The sequence below is a fragment of the Arvicola amphibius genome, chromosome 11 (assembly GCF_903992535.2).
Source record: "Arvicola amphibius chromosome 11, mArvAmp1.2, whole genome shotgun sequence".
NCBI lineage: Eukaryota > Metazoa > Chordata > Mammalia > Rodentia > Cricetidae > Arvicola > Arvicola amphibius.
The window spans coordinates 86,043,766-86,065,658 of record NC_052057.2 but is presented as its reverse complement, the minus strand read 5'-3'; positions in this window follow the sequence as shown (position 1 = coordinate 86,065,658).

Here is a 21,893-nt window from a genome sequence, read left to right as displayed (position 1 = left end):
GAGGTAGAAGTCATCCAACCAAAGCCCTGGTCTCTCAGTAATATGAAAAAGTTAAGATAGAAAAGATTAAAATATTTGTACCTCAATATAAAAATTTCATTAATTATCCTCCTAAATTATCCTTCTTGTCTCTATTTTCCTTTCTCTGTCTGACTCCTCCCCAGTTTGTTTAATAAATGGAATCTGTAGTGGTTGATTATGCGACCTAATTGCTTTACAGCAAAAGTTCAATGGAGAACAGATTTACTGTAGTTCACACTTTCTGATTTCAATCTCTCCTGATGAGGAGGGCAGGCGATAAGTGACAAGAATAGGTCTTTATGTGTGCACTTGGGTTGATGTGTAATGGCTTGCACTTATATCTGATATAGTAATAAGATTAATTCGTGATTTGAAACATGATAGCAAACAGGAAGCAGAGAAAACATGGTCATTACTGGATCTGGGCTGTAATCTTTAAAGGGCTGTCCTTGATGACCTACTTCTTATACCTCTGAATCCTTCATTGTAGCAATTCAAGCATCATCTGGTGATGGATGGAGATAGAGACAGAGCCCCACATTGGAGCACCGGACTGAGCTCCCAAGGTCCAAATGAGGAGCAGAAGGAGGGAGCTCATGAGCAAGGAAGTCTGGACAGCGAGGGATGCACCCACCCACTGAGATGGTGGGGCTGATCTAATGGGAGCTCACCAAGGCCAGGTGAACTTGGACTGAAAAAGCATGGAATAAAACTGGACTCTCTGAACATTGCAGACAATGAGGGCTGCTGAGAAGCCAAGGACAATGGCACTGGATTTTGATCCTACTACATATACTGGCTTTGGGGGGATAGCCTCTTTGGATGCTCACCTTCCTAGACCTGGATGGAGGCGGGAGGAACGTAGACTTCCCACAGGGCAGGGAACCCTTACTGCTCTTGGGACTGGAGAGGGATAGGGAGTGGAGGGGGGAGGGGGAGGTAAATGGGAGGCGGGAAGGAGGAGGAAATTTTTAATAAAATCAAAATAAATAAATAAATAAATTTTAGAAAATATAAAACAATGAATTTTTAAAAGGAAGCAAATATCAATTGCAAACTCTATAATCCCTGAAAAAAAAAGTCTTAAGCCACATAGATCCATTGCTTCTCTAAGAGGAATCTTGTAGTCAAATATTTCCAAGGTTGGTTTACATGAAATATTAAGGGTTGACTTCTCTGATAAGTCCCTTAGTTTCACACTATACCCTAAAATAATCTCTTATTTAAATATCTATAGAAAAGTTAAAATATATTCAATGTCAGGTTGAAGGTAGATTCCTTTGCAAAGAAATAAAAATAAAAAAGCATAAACTGTAGCTACAAGATTTAGGGACGATGAATGGTCAGTCAGCATTTCTGCAGTATAAAGGTTCCTAAAGGAAGGATGCCATGGACAATCAGGTGTGGTTTATCAATGGTATTTGATACAACTTTCAAATCCACATAAATATGAATTTCATACAATGATGTGACCACATTTCTCTGCCTTGTTCAACATTTTGCTAATTGGAGCTTTTACTGAGACTTTGAGTTGCATACCTTGTTCATATGATCAGTTCATGTAAGTTACTCAAAGTGGCTTTCAACCACGATAAGGGGGTAATGACTATTGACTTTTAGTGAACAGGCAGATGAACTCATGATTAAGAAATTTGTCATACTAACTGGTTGGTCATGATTTCAAAGAAAAGTGAATATCAGTTTGGGGACTTTAATTTGCTTATTTGTTTTTAAAAATATTTTATTGTTTAATTAATGATCATATTAAATATAATTATATTAGATTATCCAAACAAATACACATTTTATTTCTCACCTAACATTAACAATTAAAGTTAATAATTCCAACTCCAGAGCAACATTTATATAGAAATCACAAACTTCCAATGACTTTTTTCACAAATGTCTGTTTTAGTTTCTTAATGCTTTTATTATTTAAATGTACAAGTAACATGGGAGAATTCACTTTTTCTTTGCTTATTGTTGTTATTTATTGAATATATATGCAGGATCCTGAAGTGGAACAGTGTAAGAACCATTAATAATAGAGGAATTATAATTGATCTCCTTTGCATCCTTATCCTATAGCAGGCACTAATGAAAAGCATGTGATTTTCTCTGTTGAGATTAATCACCATTTACATATGTTACAGAATCTGGAAGGAGATACCATGCATACTCGATAAAATTGCTCTTTCAAGCCATGGGGGAAAAAGCTATTGCCAGGGTTGGAATACCTCCTTATGGTTTTCAGACAGGGAGGCCTAAGAGATAATACAGATTCTTTGCTATTACTCTTGTTTGCCCAGCAAAACTCGATGATGAAATTCATTACTGAAGGCACCATGACCTATTTGCATTATATAAACAAATCAAGCTAGAAATGAGCTGCAAAGCTTTCATCATGTATTCTGTCTTCCTTAGTCCTGGAGGGTCCTATGCAAGCTGCTAGAGGAGAAGAGGTATCAAAGGTCTAACCATCCTGGGATTACTATAAACTACAAGGGTAATCTGCAAGGCTATAAATGCCTATGTAAGCAATAGTAGTACTATAGTTATGGTGGTATCCAATTTCACATTCCCCAAGAAGCAATTCCTAGAACTGTAATCTTGTTAAAACATATAGATGATAGATAGATAGATAGATAGATAGATAGATAGATAGATAGATAGATAGATAGATGATAGAGACAACCTCATGTGAAGAATTGGAGAGATGAATCAGTTCAGTGGAGAAAAGCACCTTCTGTCAAGCTGATGATCTGAGTTCAATCCCAGGAACCTACATAGTGGGTAGATAGAACTCACCTCCACTAGTTATCTCCTGACATCCATAGACGTGCTATGATGTACATATATCTCTCACAGTAAGTAAATGAACACCTAATTAAGTAAAAAATTTATCAGGGAAGGCCATAAACCCCTTGTCATAAGCAGAAGACAGAATGCAGTTGTATAGCTAGAATGGCATAGCATCAAAATACCTTCTATCTATATTGAACCCACAGACCACTGCTTCTCTTTTTAGTATATGGTGATGAGTATAGACACTCATGAATACACATGATCTAGAGAGTAAGACATGAATGATCTCCCAGTCCTAAACAAGACATTTATACCATTCCTCTCAAGATCATGGAACACTGAAAGAGGGGACAGAAAGAATGTAAGACCTGGAAGATAAGAAGTTCTACAAAATGGAATCTTCTTGATAAGACAGAGCCATTGTGATCATGTACTCAATAGCAGCTATGAATGCTGCTCTGGTTCTGTGCAAGAATGGCTTGCAATCAGGCTTGGATAGAGGAGAAACACAAGGGCTCTATCTAGCCTTACTGAACTATTTGTTACTAGCAGATTCAGGAAAAGTCAGGAGTTGTGAATGTACAGGTAATTCCACCAGGTTCCAAGTCATTTTGCAATCCAATGTTATACAACTAGCATTGGTTAAAGTAATTGGGCCAGACACTAAAACATTAAGTCATGAATATGGGAAAGGTTCAGGTAAGGAAAAGGGGAACTTGACTGGAGTTACGGGAAGAGAATAAGACACGGTAGGGAAGTGAGTAACCAGAGCACAGTATGTATATATCATATTATCAGAGAACAAATTGATTTAAAGATGTAACTCAAAGTCAGTTATTGAAAGAGAACTAAACCACGGCTTATATGGCTGAATGACGTTACTGAAATTTGACTTGGTAAGAATACATATATCTGATATTCTGTCTTAATTTATAAGATATACTTTTAGGGGGGCTGGAGAGATGGCTCAGAGGTTAAGAGCATTGCTTGCTCTTCCAAAGGTCCTGAGTTCAAATTCAATTCCCAGCAACCACGTGGTGGCTCACAACTATCTGTAATGAGGTCTGGCGCCCTCTTGTGGCCTTTAGGCATACACACAGACAAAATATTGTATACATAATAAATAAATAAATAGATAGATAGATAAATAGATAGATAGATATTTTTAAAAAAGATATACTTTTAGTTACAGTAGTATTACATCATTTCTCCCCTCACCATTTCCTCCAACTCCTCCCATGAAACCTACTCGTTTTCTTGATTATTATTGTTACATCTCTTTATGTGTGTGTATGCACATAATATAAGTATCTGATTCCATTTGCACTGAGTTTGCTTGTGTATGATTTTTCTTCTATATATATACATATATATATATATTACAATGAAGCAAATATAATAAAATTTACAACTCAACGTTGAAAAAAGAATCCTGTTTGAAGTGCATCGATCAAAACTGAAGTTTGTCTTCCACCTGATGTTCTGTATTTCAGCAAGAGTCACTGAACAAAACTTACTGCAGAGATCTTTGGGTTTATATGGTCATAAATCACAGCCTGTGAACAATACTGTAAATTTAAATTTTTACATTAGACACGTTTCAAGGACAATTTACATAATACAGGTTACAGTCAATGTGCAAATTGTAATGATAGCATGAAATTGGAAATATAATTACTCATTAGCCAACCCTGCTTGCCAGAAAGAAGAAGATCCCCTGAGATATGACTTTATTTGGATGAGAACTGGGACTACTGCCAGAACTTTGATGCTATCTATTTTTGTCCTCTTGTGCTGGGCCTTCTGCTGTGCTCCTCATTTCATTCAGTAGGAATCTCCTTTGATAGAGACAGAGACTCACATTGGAGCACTGGACTGAGGTCCCAAGATCTTAATGAGGAGCAGAAGGAGGGAGAACATGAGCAAGGAAGTCAGGACCGTGAGGGGTGTGTTCACTCACTGAGACTATGGAACAGATCTAATGGGAGATCACTAAGGACAGTTGGAATGGGACTGATGGAGCATGTGATCAAACCGGACTCTTTGAATGTGGCTGACAGTGGAGGCTGACTGCGAAGCCAAGGACAATGGTGCTGGGCTTTGATTCTACTGCATGGACAGGCTCTGTGGGAGCCTTGTCAGTTTGGATGCTCACCTTCCTGGACCTGGGAGAAGTTGGGAGGACCTTGGACTTCACATAGTGTAGGGAATCCTGACAGCTCTTTGGCCTGGAAAGGGTGGGAGTGGGGTTGTGGGTAGAAGTGGGGGGCGAGGGAAGTGGAAGGAGGGGAGGAGATGGAAATTTTTATTAAAAAAAAAGAGAGAAAAATGCCACAAAAAAGAGATGATAAAGGCGTCAGAGACCATAAGAGTGGGGCCCTAACTTGGTAAGATTGATGTACTTGCTGTAGGAGTAATAGAACATGTGTATATAGAAAAAAGGCCACCAAGTCATCGTAATATGACAGTCATCAGGAAACCCAGGAGAGATGCTGCAAACAGACAGGCTCATACCTTTCAGCCTGCAAAAATGGTGGGACAAGCAATTCAGTCTGTAGTGTTTTGCTGTGGGAGTCCTAGAATACTAATACAGTATTAGTACCTACAGGCTCAGTTTCCAGCTATGAACTCAAAGATTTGAGCGATAGAATCAAGTTTTGTATTTGAACTTTTTAGTGCAAAGTGACAATACCAAATATACCACCATGGGGTATTAAAAAATTGGCAAACATCAACATCAGAACTTTTTACATGTGAATAATCTATGCCATAGACAGATTAAATGAAATTCTGGAGGGCATATAATTAACTTTTAAATTACTGACAAAGATGGGATCAGACAAAATGTGTCCTAATTTCTCTATGCTTAGAATATAGTTGGTAACATGACCTTCTTTAGTGTTTTTTGAAATATGCAATGCTCCAATAATGGGTGATATTATTTCTTAATTTTTCATCAAATATCGTCTTATTTATTTGTGTATTCCTTGTTTTAGATTTTTCCCAGGCATATAATTAATGGTCTGTAAAGTCCTTGGAGCATTATTTTTATTCAGTAATTTATCTCATAGATTTACATAATTATTTCTTTCAACATAAACCCAAGTGAAACTTTCTATTTGTCTTTAACTCATAATCACAGAACTATTGGGTGTGACTTTAAGCTAGAATTCCCAAATAGTTACATTTTTAGAGAAAAATCTCTTTACTTACAAATTGAAAGTGGATGATGTGTTATGAAATGGCAGTGTAGAAAATGTTCAGTCACTTTTATATTTTTCTACCTTTGAATAAAACAAGGTGTATATTAGATAATATGGTACACATTAGATTCCAATTTCAATACACATTAGATTCCACATGCTTTTAGATAATATAATTAGACATGACTATGAAAAACTATGTGTCAGTGCGTTAAATTCATGATAATGTTTATGAACATTTTCCAGGCAAGCAGAAAAATCCACACAACCAGTGAGTGACACCCTAAGTGTTTTAACTCATGGAAGTGAAAAATGGATAGATTTATTCCTATTAGTTTGCCTTATTTCCTTAAATTACTTAATCTGTTATTATGTCAATTGATCCAGTCTAGCATACAGTTACAAAGTGGAAATAAAAATACAAAAGCAAAATGTGAGGGAAAGAGTGGATGGCGCTGGGTTTTTATCATTCCGTCTAAGGCTGTAAAACATGAGTTATGCATGCATCTGCTAAAAACACATTCAGTTAAAATAGAGCTCCTGTAGAAAAAAATCTGTAAAGGAATAATGATGTAATTCACAGCCCTGTAAAAAGAAGCAAAAACTATACAAAGTAGTTAATTGATCTGTGTCACAAATTTGTCCGTGAATGCTCAGCACAGTGTTAAATCTAAATCTGCTCCAGGGGCAATAACATCTACAAGTCAGCCTGGCTCACTTTCCTGCTTGTAACCCATTTGATGCCTTATAGAATCTGTCATCTGTCATATTTTTTATCCAAACCATTAACCACAATGGTAGATAACAATTACATGCCATCAAATTCCTTGTGAAATCTAGATGAGGTGCTAAAGCTTGGTCCTGTCCTCATACTTCAAATCCAAATGTATACCGTGAATCCTCTTTTCCATGTTACTAGCTCTGTGGATAGATGACATATGCATCAGCTCCTCTCTAGTTGAAAAAAATGATGTATGAAAATGCAATATTATTCTTACTTTATAGATGAAGGGCCAGGTTTCTTTTCCACTATCTATTGCAAAATAAGTGACATTTCTCTAGTGACTTTAGGTTTCAAAATATCTGCGGGCTTCCAAAATCAAATGTGAGTTAGTCCTAGAATCCATGTTCTCTGTCTCACCTTCTACAAGTGTGATATTTAGAAAAGTTAAATTTTTGTTCCTTTTAGAAATTTTTGATGAATAGTTCTATCTACTGTAATGGTCCATCATATAAGTTCAGCCAATGTCAACTAATGAAAGGGAACTTTTGCTAAGTGTGTAATTGATAATCTTCTTCTCACATATTATAATTTGTTTTGCCTTAATGATATAATGTATACCATGTGAACTTACCTAGGACATTTCCTGACTTACATGATTATTCACTTTAAAAAACAAATTCTAAATGCAGAATCTCGATTTACATATCCCATAGAGATATGCAGTATCCCAAATCAAGTTTGATACAAGATGGACACTTAGTAATGCTTGTGTAATGTAACAAACTAAGTAATGGTAAATACTATGAAAACTCTTATTATTAATTATTTTATTAACTCTTATAATTAATTACCTCTTATTATAAATTATTATCAATATATTTGTGAGACTGTTAGTTTTCTATTGCTACAACAGAAATCCTGAGATAGCTAACTTTGCAATTAAAAATATTCTTACAAGTTAAATGGCATGCTTTGGAATCAGCTGAGGTTGGGTTCAAGCACTTTTGGCTGAGAGATATACTTGGAAAATTGTTTGAATTTTCACATTGGATCCCTGATTTTTGGAGTGAGGGTTATTGTGGTTGGATGACTAAACAGAAGCCATTAGAGTTCATTTGGCGAAGAAAAAGAGTGAGTTAAGAACAATGTTGCATCCCTAGAAGAACTGCAGAAATTAGTGCCACCATCAAGGACTTGAAAGATGCATGCGTGGTGGTTCTTACAGCATCCCTCTTTCACTTTCTAATCTGACTGTTGCAGAAGACAGATGGGTCATGGAGAATGACAGCTGACTATTAAAGACTCCACCAGGTAGTGAGTATAATTGTAACTGCTATACCCAATGTGAAATAACCCATCTCAGTACCTGTCCATAAGAACCACTAGAATCAATTTTCTTTTAGTTAATAAGGCCAGCAGTATGTGTCATCACAGTTTTACCTCAAGGACACATTAAGTCCCGTGTCACAATTAACTGTTTCTCCCTCTCGCGAAGTTTCACTTTGGTGCACAATCTTAATGACATTATGCAGATTAGACCAAGTGATGAGGAGGTGTCAACCATGTTGAACCCATTAGTAACACATACGAGCATCAAGGATGGGAAATAAATCCCACCAACTGATGGTTCTGCATCAGTTACGCAGTCACCACACAGAAGTAGACAGGTGCAACTTGACAACATTCCTGAGACAACACTGAAAACGGCGGTAGAGGGAAATCTTCAACATGGACAGAAATTTAGTCAGTACACATGGTCATACTTTTGTAGAAAGGTAAATGTTCTGAAATGCAGTTGTTCACTGATTCATGGGCCACAACCAAGAGCTTATCTGGATGGTGAGTGACTTGGAAAGAAAATGATTGGAAACTTGGTGAGGAAGACATCTCGGAAATAAGTATATGGATACATGTCCCCAAATGGACAAGGGATGTGAAGATATTTGTGTTCCCTATCAATGCTCAACAGAAGGTGACTTCATCTGAGGAGGAGTTCAATCAAGTACATAGGATGGCCCATTCTTTGGAAAATCAGACTCTTTCCTCAGTCATTCCTGTCAATCTGCCCATAAACAAAGTGACCATGCTGGCAGAGATAGCGTTACGTATAGACTTGAAAGAATCACATCAAGTCTGACCTGACTGCAGCTGCTGCTTAGTACCAGTTCTGCCAACAACAGAGACCAACACAGAGCCCCGTATATGGTACCATTCCCAGTGTTACCAGCTATCACCCTGGTGTCAGGCTGAGGACTTTGGACCACTTCCTCTGTGGAAAGGAAGATGCTTTGTCCTTACTGGAGTAGATATTATTCTGGATAGGGATTTGCCTTTCCTGCAGATAATGCTTCTGACAAAGCTGTCATCCATGGATTTAAGGAATGCCTAATACACTCTCATGGTATTCCACATGGTATTGCTTCTGACAAATGAACTCATGTCACAGTCAGGAAAGTACAACAGCAGGTCTTGATTATGGAATCCACTAGTCTTAGCATATTCACCAGCATCCTGAAGCAGCTGGCCCGATAGAAAGATGAAATGACCTTTTGAGATGATAGTTACTGTACTAATTACATGGCTGTAAATAGAGACTGCTTTTCCATTTCCCAGCTGACCAGACCAACCCAAATAATCACAGAGAAACTATATTAATTGCAACACTGTTTGGCCAGTTGCTTAGTCGTATTCCTAGCTACCTCTTACATCTTTAATTAACCCATTTCTATTAAACTGTGCAACACCACGAGACTCTTTCTTTTTTCTTAAACTTTTTTTTAGCTGTAATGTAGATCCATGCCCCAGATGGTGGGCATGTTTTTATTGGCTGATTAATAAAGCTCTTTCAGCCAATGGCTTATCAGAGTAAAGAATCGTGGGAAATCCAAACAGAGAAAGAGATGTAGGTGAACTCAGAGAGATGCCTTGTAGTGGCTGAAGGAGACAGCACCAAATCCTTACCTGTAGGGCTTCTAAACCCACAAAAATGGGACCCAAGCACAGCTTCTTGGTAGCCACATTTTTTTTCAGATAGGCTCTGTTTGCTGGCAGGGAGCAGAGGTGTGGCTTCTTTAAGACCAGGCTTCCTAACTCAGCATTGGCAGGAAATACTACATGGCTTCTTTAAAAGATGGCTTCCTGGTTCATGCTGTCAGCATGAATTTCACTGGCTCTTTCAGGAGTTTAAGCACTTATATAATGCTTAGGTATTATTATTACCTACCCTAATGATTGTTTTTATTGGAAATTACTCATGATATATGGACATATATTGTTTTTCAAGTTGGCAAAGAGTGGACTTTGGATGATTATTTTTGGTTGTCAACTTGACTATATTTGAAATTGCCTAAAACTCCAAAATGGAGGGTATGTAAATAAGGACTTTTGATTAATTTGAAGTAGGAAAATCGTCTTCTAATCCAGGTCTATGAGGTAGGTAGACAAGCCTTTAATCTGGATAATGTGAAATGGGAAAAACATTCCTTTAATTTAGATTCTGATGTGGAAAGACATACATTTAATCCAATAATTTGAGCTAGAAAATTCCTTTTAAATCTAGGCCATACTTTTTGCTGGAAAACAATATAAGAACATTGAGGAAGGTAGCTTTCATTCTTTGCCAGCAAGTCCATTCATTCACTAGCATTCTATCCTACATCATCGTGAGTGAAGCTTATACTGAAGACCTAGTGAGACAGCAGTCTTGTGGACTAAGGAACTACTAGAATCTTGGATTTTCTGTTCAGAATCAGCCAATGGTGGATACAACCTGTCATTGTATTAAATCATTGGATTTTATAAAATCTGAATTCTAGAGAATCCTGACTAATACAATGGATATGTATGTGTGTGCATTTTCCTACATATTCCAGTATATGTAGAGGTCAAAGATCAACCTCAAGTATCATTCCTCAAGTGCTGAACACATTTTATTATTGACTGTGTCTCTCGTTTTTCTGATGATTAGCAATTAAACAAGGGTGGCTATGGCTAGTTCCTATTCTCCTGCTATGATAAAACACCATGAGCAAGAAAGCTTATAAAGTGCTTAATTTGACTTATAGTTTCAGAGGATTAGAGCCCATGAGAGCAGGGTAGTGGAAGAGTTGAAAGCTCACATCTTTATCCATAAAGAGGAGGCAGAGAGTACACTGGAACCAGGGTAAGTCTTTGGAAACTTCAAAACGTGTTTATTCTGAGATTCCTTCTTCAACAAGTCTACACTTCTTAATGATTGCCAATAGTCTACCAGCTGAGCACCAAGTATTCAAATACACAAGCCCATGGGGGGGCATTCTCTTTCAAAACGCTATAACTAGTCAGTTATCTAATGGAACCTGCCTATGTCTGAACCCCCTCTATTTGTATTGCAAATACATGCCACCATAACCAGCCTTTTTGAATGAATTTTACTGAACTTTGTGTGTGTGGGTATGTGTATGTATATTCCATATGTATGCAGGTAACCCAAAGAGGGTGTACAATAATTTGGAGCTTGATATAGGTAAATTTAAACTGTCTTAAGTGGGTACTAAAACCCAAGCTAGCATCCTTTGTTCTCTGGAGGAGTAGTAAGCACTCTTATGATCTGAAAATTTTCTCAGGACCTAAGACTCAACATTTTTTTTCTAAAATTCAGGTTCCTATACTTATATGGAAAGCATTTTGCTTTCTGAGTCATACTACTGAACTATCCTTTTTATTGTCTCATTTACTATTTTTTGGCATCTTTGGATAATGGTATGTCTTTTAAAATTATTCTTCTCTATTTTCTGTTTCTAGAATATTCAGTGACAAACTTCAAAATCAGCCTCGTTATTAATAGAAATTTGATTTTGAGTCTATATAGCTATGGGAGAAGGAGGCAGTAGAGAATGGAGTAGTATTTTAGAAACAAAAATACTGTTGAAATTTTTATTTTGATATAGTTATTTTTGTTTATATACATTAATATTTACTGAAAAGAAAGTCAAGTCTACAAAAATAAGCACTAATGTTAAACAATTTTTATATTCCATTGAAAAGAAAAGTGTACTCTTTCTCCCCTTCCCAAAGGTTTTAGATTTGTCTACTTATGACTTGGTACAGTACCTGTGGACTAGAGAAAATTTATTGATGCAAGGGTTTGTTCATTTGTTTGTAGTTATTTAATTGGAATATAGGGATTTTCAATATTACCCTAGTTGGCCTTCAACTCACTGTGAGTTAGAATGTTAAGTTTTAGCTTACAGTAAACCTCATGCTTCAGCCTCCCGAGAACTGAGGTAACAGGTATGCATGCTCAGGTAGAACTGCTTTAGAAGGGCATTGCAAAAACCTATTACGTTATTCTGAAGGAAAATGGTCTCCCTAGGCTCATAGGTGTTGTAGGGAGGCCACTTTTTCGTTCCCGGCTGCTCAGCACTGAAATAATCACATAGCAACTATATTATTTAAATCACTGCCTGGACCATTAGCTTCTGAATTGCTAACTCTTACATCTTAATTTAACCCATCTCCATTAATCTGTGAATCACCACAAGGTAGTGGTCTACCAGCAACATTTCAGCATGTCTGTCTCCAGCAGTGGCTCCATGGCTTCTCACTAACTCCTTCTTCTTTCTCCCAGCATTCAGTTTAGTTTTCCCCACCTACCTCTATTCACTGCACTGACCCAAAACAGTTTCTTTATTAACCAATAGTGTTGACAGCATACAGAGGAGAATCCCACATCACATAGGGAGTGGAACTATTAGGAAGTTTGGCCTTATTGGAGGAATTGTGTTACGGGGGATGGGTTCTGAGGCTTCAGATGCTCAATGCAGGTCCATTTTCACTGTCTTTCTGCTGCTTTAGGATGTGACTGTAGAACTTTCAGCTACTTTTCCAGTGCCATGTCGGCTGCATGCTGCCATGCTTCCTGCTATGATGAGAAGGGACTTGAGCTCTGAACTGTAAGCCAGCTTTCAGTTAAAGTTGCTATGGTTATTGTATCTCTTCATAGCAATAGGAACCCTAAGACTCCTTTGTCGTCAAGGTGGTTCAGAATGGAGGGAATGCCCTCTGCAGGCATGCCCATTTATTCTCCTTGTCTCTGCAGGAGATCATTTAGAATATTCATCATGAATGACAAACATGTCTTCCCTGAAGAGCCCCTGAGCAACAACAGAACAATAGAGAACTAGAAGAACAACTTGTTTGAACCTGTTCCTCCCTAATCCTTCTCTCACAGGTGCATCTCTTCCTTCTTGATATTACCCAGCTCTGGAAAGTTGAAGTAGATATATCCTCTGGATTGATCAGTGAGACAACAGTTGGTCTGGGCCAGCCAATGAGCCATAATCAGGTAAAGTAGAATAGAATTTACATAGCAGGCCTATTTTGCCCAACCTAGCTAACAGAGAATTTGGGGGACAATATGGTGACATTAAAGAATTTTAATAAGTTATTCTTTTCTCTTGAGACCTTGGCAATCTGTATATATAGTGAGGAAGAGCACCTTTACAACTTAGAATATCCTGATTATTATTATTTACATGTTTCTGAATTGCTATTTTATCTACAGAACTGTAATAAATGCTGGTCTAATGTCTCCTAAGATCCTCCTTTGACTTTTTATATCCCCTTTCCAAACCACATAGCATTACAGGTGATATTAATTCTTAAATTAGATTACATCTTTTATTTTTCTAAAAATTGTCTGGTTTCCATTAGCCCTGAAGATGAAATGTAAAATTCTTTTGTAACAAATTCTTTGCTGTGTAACCCTGCCTTTGCTCCTACTTGCCTCTCTGGCTTCAGATTTAACTGGTGCCTTTTCCCTTTGGTATGCTAACTTCTGGATGTATAGAAGATTCTATTTTATTTCATTTATTTGATTTTATTAGCTCTTCATAGTCAGGTCTTACTTGTGATTCAGGAAATAAGACAAGTAGGAGTTGAACAACAGAGTGGGAAGTGAATTAGTGGGACTGTTTTGTGTAAATTTGGGTTAGTGTTTTGTGTGCAAGCTCAACTTCTGGAGATTCCATCCATAGTCTTCTAAGTTTTATTATGTAGAAATCATCTGTCTCTGCACGGGTTGGATGCAGGTAAGGATTACACTTTTCTGGTCTATCTCTGATATTAGAAATTCTTCCAGATATTGGTACTGATAGAGATGATCTTTCCTTACTACTAAAGAGTCTCCCTTCTCATTTACATTGTTTTGCAATCTAGAAGAGGAATACACCTAGCTAGATAGAGGTGGTAAGAGATTTAGTGCTGGGACTGACTACCAGAAGTGGGAGTGCTGTTTAGAATTAAGCACAGGCTTGAGATTTGCAGACAGTAGCTGCAGCCCCTGTCACTGGCAGGGCTTACTATATAGGAAAACCTCAGCTCCAGTCCCTTTTCATTTCCATTGATTGTATAGTATAATCTTTTACACAGTCAACTACACATTTAAATTATATCCAGCCATACTTTCACTGAAGAACCTAAATTATGTTTGACTTGGATCGTACTCAAATTGAGCCTAAGTGTTGAGCCTGAGTAACTGAGGTTTATATCCTAGCCAAGCCAATAGAAAAGTGACCAACATATCTGATAGTCTAACTCTTAAACTTGACTTGGCCTTATCCTCTCCTTCTGTATGACCCAGCTCTAGACCTTAGTCTGTGAATAATGAGGGAGTAGCCTAAACACATTAATTTGATCCCTTTATAGCTTATACCACATTACTTTCTCCATGACTTTCAACACATGAACTTGCCTTGTTTACATGATTGATATTTGCAAACTTCTTGTAATTTTATGATAAATTCATTAGTCATTTAATCTAACTCTGTCTTTTTAGACAGCCACAACAACAGCAACAAGAATATCTTTGAACTATTCACTTACAAACAGCAGAAATTGATTGCTTACTGTTCTAGAGAGAACTAATCAATGAAAAAGCAGTGTACAGTATCTGTCTCCTCACTAAATCCTAACAGGGTGAGAGCAGTCATCCACCCTTTGTTTCATTCTTGAGATAATAATCTTATTTTTTGTTTTAATTTATTTTTTAAAAAAACTATCATCTCTCATTTAACATGCCAAGTCCAATTTTCACTCCCTCCCCCTTCCTGCTTCCACAGCCCCCCTCCCCACCATGCTCTTTCCCAACCCCCATCCTCTCCTCAGAGAGGGTCAATCTTCCCATGGGGAGTCAGCAAAGTCTAGTACATTGCTTTGAGGCAGGACCAAAGCTCTCCCCAGTATACCTAGGCTGAGCAAGATTTTCTTCCAGAGAGAATGAGTTCCAAAACACCAGAACAGGCAGTAGGGATTAAAGCCAGTGGCCCCCCAGTCTGCCCAACTATATAACTGTTATCCCCATTCAGAGGTTCTAGTTTGGTCTTATGCTGGTTCCTTTGCTGTCAGGCCAGAGTTTTTAGGCTTCCATTAGCTCAGGTAAACTGTTTCAGGGTGAATCTCCATCATGGTCTTGACCTATGGGTGTTAGGAGCTCATCCCAGTGCTCCGCTGTGGATCTCCACAGCTTCTTCTATCAGTTGCTAGATGTAGGTTCTTTGATGATATTTAAGATAGTCATCAATATGACTACAGGCCAAGACCACTTGATACCTCTCCACTATTACTTAGGATCTTAGCTGGGGTCATCATTCTATATTCCTGGGAATTTCTCTCATATCAGATTTCATGCTAGTGCCATAACAGCTCCCTCAGTCAAGATATCTCTTTCCTTGCTCTCCAACTCTGTCCTTCTCCTCCCCTTCTTCCTTCCCTTTTCCCTGCACCCCTATGCTCCCAATTTTCTCAGCAGAACTTGTCTATTTTCCCTTCCCAGTGGGATCTATGTGTGTTTCTCTTAGGGTTTTCTTTGTTACTTACCTTCTCTCGGGTCATGGCTCATTATTCTTTGTTTTACAGCTAGTATTCACCTATGAGTGAGCATACCATCCTCATATTTCTGGTTCTTGGTTGCCTCGCTCAGGATGATTTTTTTCTAGTTCTGTCCATTTGCCTGCAAATTTCAATATTTCAGTTTTTTTAACCAATGAGTAGTACTCCATTGTGTAAATGAATCACATTTTCTTTATCCATTCTTTGGTTGAGGGGAATGTAGGTTGTTTCACAGTTCTGGCTATTACAAATAATTCTTCAATGAATATAGTTGAATACCTTTGAAGTGTGGTTGAACATCTTTTGGGTATATGCCCAAGAGTAATATTACTGGGTCTTGCAGTACGTTGATTTCCAGAGTGGTTGTAAAAGTTTGCATTCCCACCAGCAATGGAGGAATGTTCTCTTTACACCACATCCTCCCCAGCATGAGTTATCACTGGTGTTTTGATATTAGCCATTATGACAGGTATAAGATGATATCTCAGAGTTGTTTTGATTTGCATTTTTCTGATGACTAAGGATGGTGAACATTTTCTTAAGTGTCCTTTGGTCACTTGAGATTTTTCTGTTGCTAATTCTATATTTAGTTCCGTATCCCATTTTTAATTGATTAATTGGATTATCTGATATGTTAATGACTAATTTCTTTATATATTTTTGGGATCAATCCTCTGTCTGACGTGGTGGGGTGTTGGTTTCCCATTCAGTAGGTTGCCTTTTTTGTCTTATTGACTGTGTCCTTTGCTTTACGGAAGCTTCTCAGATTGAGGAAGTCCCATTTATATATTGTTGTTCTCAAGTCTGTGCTACTGGTGTTTAGGAAGTGTTCTCCTGTGTCCTTGAATTGAAGGTTACTTCCCACTTTATCTTCTATCAGGCTCAATGTGGTCAGTTTTATATTGAGGCCTTTAGTCCATTTGGACTTGAATTTTGTGAATGGGGATAGGTATGGATATATTTGCATTCTTCTACACACTGACATCATTATGCCAGCACCGTTTCTAATATGCTTTCTTTTTTTTCCATTTTTATATTTGTTGCTTCTTTGTTAAAAATCAGGTGTTTGTAGGTGTGTGGATTGATATCTGGGTCTTCAGTTCCATTTCATTGGTCCTCCTCTCTGTTTTAATGCCAATACCAGGCTGTTTTCATTACTGCAGTTCTATAAGAGAGCTTGATTTCAGGGAGGGTGATGACTCTGGAAGTTCCTTTATTATACAGGATTGTTTTGGCTATCTTGTTTTTATGTTGTTGTTGTTTTTCCATATGAAGCTGAACATTGTTGTTTTGAGGTCTATGAAGAATTGTGTTGGGATTTTGATGGGGATTGCATTGAATTTGTATAATGCTTTTAGTAGGATTGTCGTTTTTATTATATTGATCCTACTATCCAAGAGCATGGGAGATCATTCCATTTTCTGATATCTTCTTCAATTTCTTTCTTCAAAGACTTAAAGTTTTTGTCAATCAGGTCTTTCACCCTTTTGGTTGCTGTTACCCCAAGATATTTTATGTTATTTTTGGTTATTGTGAATGGTGATCTCTCTATGATTTCTTTCTGAGCCTCTTTATCATTTGTCTTAGAAAGGCTACTGACTTTTTTGAGTTGATCTTGTATCCTGCCACATTACTGAATGTGTTTATCAGCTGTAGGAGTTCCCTCATAGAATTCTTGGGGTCACTTATATATACTATCATGTCATCTGCAATTAATGAAAGTTTCACTTCTTTCTTTCCAATTTGTATCCCCTTGATCTTCTTTTTTTGTCTTATTGCACTGGCTAGAATTTCAAGAATTATTTTGAATAGATATGGAGAGAGTGGACATCCTTGTCTTATTCTTCATTTTAGTGGAATAATTTGAGTTTCTCTCCATTAAATTTGATGTTGGCTGTCAGCTTGCTGTATATTGCTTTTGTTATGTTTAGATACATTCCTTATATCCTTGATCTCTCCAACACCTTGATCATGCAGGGATGTTGGATTTTGTTGAATGTTTTTTCAGCATCTAATGAGATAATCACATTTTTTTCTTTCAGTTTATTTATATAGTGGATTACATTGATAGATTTTCATATGTTGAACCATCTCTGCATCTGTGGAATAAAGCCAACTTGATCATAGTAGATGATTTTTTTGATGTATTCTTGGATTCAGTTTGCCAGTATTTTAGTGAGTATTTTTGCATCAATGTTCATGAGGGAGAAGGCTCTAATATTCTTGTTCTAAGGGGTGCAGCTGTTAAGACATAGTAACCTCCTCAATGCTTGCATCAATACTAGCACATTGGCATATAGATCTTCATCTAGGAATTTGGGTAGGGACACAACTAATCAGTTCAGAGCACTACATATATATAAGATCAGTATACTCGATGTCCTATAATCATGGCTAGAAACCGAATATGAGTGAGTACATCCCATGTTCATCTTTATGGGTCTGGGTTACCTCACTCAGAATAGTGTTTTCTATTTCCATCCATTTGCCTGCAAAATTCAAGATGTCATTGTTTTTTACCGCTGAGTAGTATTCTAGCATGTGGCCAACAGCGGGGGCTGACTGAGAAGCAAAGGAAAATGGCTCTGGGCTCTGATTCTTCTTCATGGACGGGCTCTGTGGGAGCCTTCTCAGCTTGGTCGATCACCTTCCTGGACCTGGGGGGAGTTGGGAGGACCTTGGTCTTAGCATAGAGTGGGGAACCCTGATGGCTCCTTGGCCTTGAGAGGGAGGGAGGGGAGGTATGGGTGGAGGGGAGGGAGGGAAGGGGGAGAAGGAGGGGAGAGAAAAGGGGAGAAGGAGGGGAGGGAGGGGGGAGGAGAGGGACGGAGATGGAAATTTTTAAATATAAAAAAAAATAAACCATGAGGAAAAAAAAAAAAAAAAAAAAAAAAAAAATAAAGATCAGTATACTCATAAGAGGAGAAATATAATGGAAAATGAGTGACCTTCATTAACTACGACAAAATAACATAAGTACTTTCTTGGAAATCTCTTTTTAAGACTCCACAGGGCTATAGATTTATGGACAATTGGGGTCAATGTGAGTGCTTCAAATAATATGTGAAGGTTGCTGGTAGGAGCTTTGTTGATAGCAAGAGTGGTCTGTGACATGGGATTCCCCTTTGTATGCTGTGATTACCATTAATGAAGAAACTGCCTCAGCCTGTTGATAGGGCAGAACTTAGGTAGGTGGGGAAAACTAAACTGAATGCTGGGAGAAGAGAGGCAGAGTCAAGAGAGAAGCCATGTAGCCCTGCGGGACACAGAAGGCCAGAACTTTTTCTAGTAAGCCACAGCCTTTTGAAGATACACAGAAATAGGTTACATTAATATGTAAGAGGTAGCGAATAAGAAGCTAGAGCTAATAGGCCAAGCAGTGATTTAATTTATACCATTTCTGTTTGATTATTATTGGTCAGAGCTGCTGGGTGGCCAGAAAACAAACAAGCAGCCTTATTATCTTATCATCTGGTCTGATTTGGTATCTGATTTGATGCTTATATGGTAAATATCTCTATGAGTATTATCATAGATATATATTTCCTTTCACTGAGAAATATTTTTCTTTATACCTAAAAAGTATATTGACATGGAAATATTTTTCTAAGAAAACAGTAACATCTGGATTTTATCTACATGTCTGTTATTTTCATCTGTATTCACAGTCAACAGAAATGACCAATCCTTCTGCCAAGACTTATTTTCATGTTTTTTAACTATCTAAAACAATGATTTTTTTGTTCATTTTCTAAATGAAGATATTGAGAGTTAGTGGAATCATTAAAATTGATCCAGTTTTGTGAAATAGATAATCATGCAAAACTAGACAAAACACTTCATAGATAATAATGTATTTAATGCAAATTAAGGGAGCTTTGCTCTTTAAAAAAGTCAAATATCTATACAGCATTTGAAATCCATTTTTCCATTTTGCACCTGTATGATAGACTCATGTTTATGCTCAATGAAAACTGAGTATAATGGTAATATCATTCCAATCAAAAAGTAAGGGAAAAAGGAAACATCAATGCAAATATAGAGTGCTTGATGATAGGTTTATACAGAAGTTTGCAATGCATCACACAAAAACAAAATTCCAGCATCTGCTGGGATCGGCTGTTACAGTGAAAGAGACGACAAGGATAATAAACCAAATGTTTTTATCTAAGATGAATCTATTATTTGCCTTCCCTTTCACTCATAAGGGGATTACAGTGGCAAATATTAGATGGCCATGGAAGTACTCAATACGCAGAATTATATTTTGTGTTCAGTCCATAAGAGTAGCATTTGTTTATTTTGCTGGTGGAGGACTATGGTAATAGAATGCATCACTTAGTTTAGTGGTTCTTTCTGTGGATGTAGTTTTCTGATTCTGACTTGTTGTTTTTGTTTTGTTTTGTTTTGTCTCTTGAAATTTATAATCTGTGTTATCACTCTTGACTCTTCACTGAAGACAAAAAAATTTAATATGCAATAACATGTTTTTTTTTTTCTCAAAGAACACAGAGGGAAGAGAAAGAAAAGGCCAGATTGAGATTGAGATGAAGTTGACAGGCTGATTTTGATTTTAGCTGATAATAAATACCTTAACTGAAAATATGATCGTTTCGCATCATCACCTCATGAGTAACTAAGTCAGGCTCTAGGAAAGTGACAGTTCAGTATAAGGGAGGGATAAGCAGATGGCCCTTGCTATAATTCCCTTTCACGTGCCAGCTTAGAATTTTTCACTGCAAAGCTCAAAAACTATTTGCCTTTGATGGCGTATTTGAAGAGACCTCCTCTGCCTCTATCTTTGACCAAGCCTCCTGGCCATTCTGTGTTTTGATCACAGTTTCCATCTGAGCTTCATAACTCTGGCCTCAGATCCGTCCTGCTTATTATCTATTGAAATACCTACTGCCCGAAGTTAATTTACGTTGGCAGTGACGACTTCTGATTAAGATGTATTTTGTTGGTTTATTGGAAGAGATAGGAATCTAGATCCTATGCTCGTTCACTGATGACAATCCTATGGTCTTCCTAGCAACAAACTTTGGGTAAAAAGTAACCCCAGAGTAAACCTTTGTTTTATTTGTTATTATAAACTTGTTTTGTATGATAGGAGCAGACATTAAAAAAAAATGGTTTCTCCAAGCAACCCACAGACCATTTTTCCTTTTGCTTTTTAACTCTCCTACATTTTTATATTCCTTTTAACCTTTACACTTTAATTTGTGAAAGATTACTGCTATGTCAAACTTTACACATAGTACCACTGCATTGTGTTTGCTTGGTTCCTATTTTAATGGTTGTCTTATACACCTAAGGCTGAGATAAATAAATGAAAAAATGGTGGACACATGTGAAAGTTATACTCAAAAGGTCAAAATAGCAAATTTTCTTTCATTCTTTTACAATATATATATATATATATATATATATATATATATATATATGCATGCAGTTTCTTAGACTTTTCATTTCACATTGTGGCTTCGTAGTGCAAAATCCTTTCGGGTTAGTTTGTAAACTAAACCCTGTTTGCACATGACTGGAACTTAACACTTTGTCAAGCTTTTTCTTTTTCTTTTTCTTTTTTCTAACCATGGACCATGCTTGCATATGTTATAAATAAATGTACTGTTTCATTATAGTAATGAGGCAGAAAACGTTTCTTGTGGTTACTTTTTCTCTGGACATAAAGTATTATTGGAATATATCATGTAATATCTTTAGTGAGTATGACTGACAGTGTTATCAGTCTAACAATCTGTAAAAGTCCGAGTATATATAATGCTGTGGTTTGAATGTAAAATGTTCCTTATGGGTCTTTGTGTTTCAATACTTGGTCTCCAGCTGGTAGGAACACTTTGAAAGGTTGAGAAGCATTTAGAGGTGGATCCCTGATGGGGGATGTGGGCCATTAGCAGTGGTGCTTAAGTTTATAGCCCTGCCCTAATTCTTGTTTTCTCTCTGATTGATGAATCAAGACACATTGTGACCAGCTGGCCTCCTGCCACATTTATTTCCCTGCTGTGGTGAACTGTATAGCTTTTAATTAGGAAGTAGAATAAACCCTTTCCCCTTTGCACTGAAATTCATAGTATTAGCAACCAGAATAGTAACAAATATATGGTTAAAGTCATTTTCTAGTTTTGGTAATACTTATGAATGGAATTTAATCTGGATATGAGGAAGCTAAGGCAGATGTTGCATTTTGTTGAGTGGGAGATATTATGTATAGAATATACACTTTAAAGATACCCTGAAATTCATACACATTA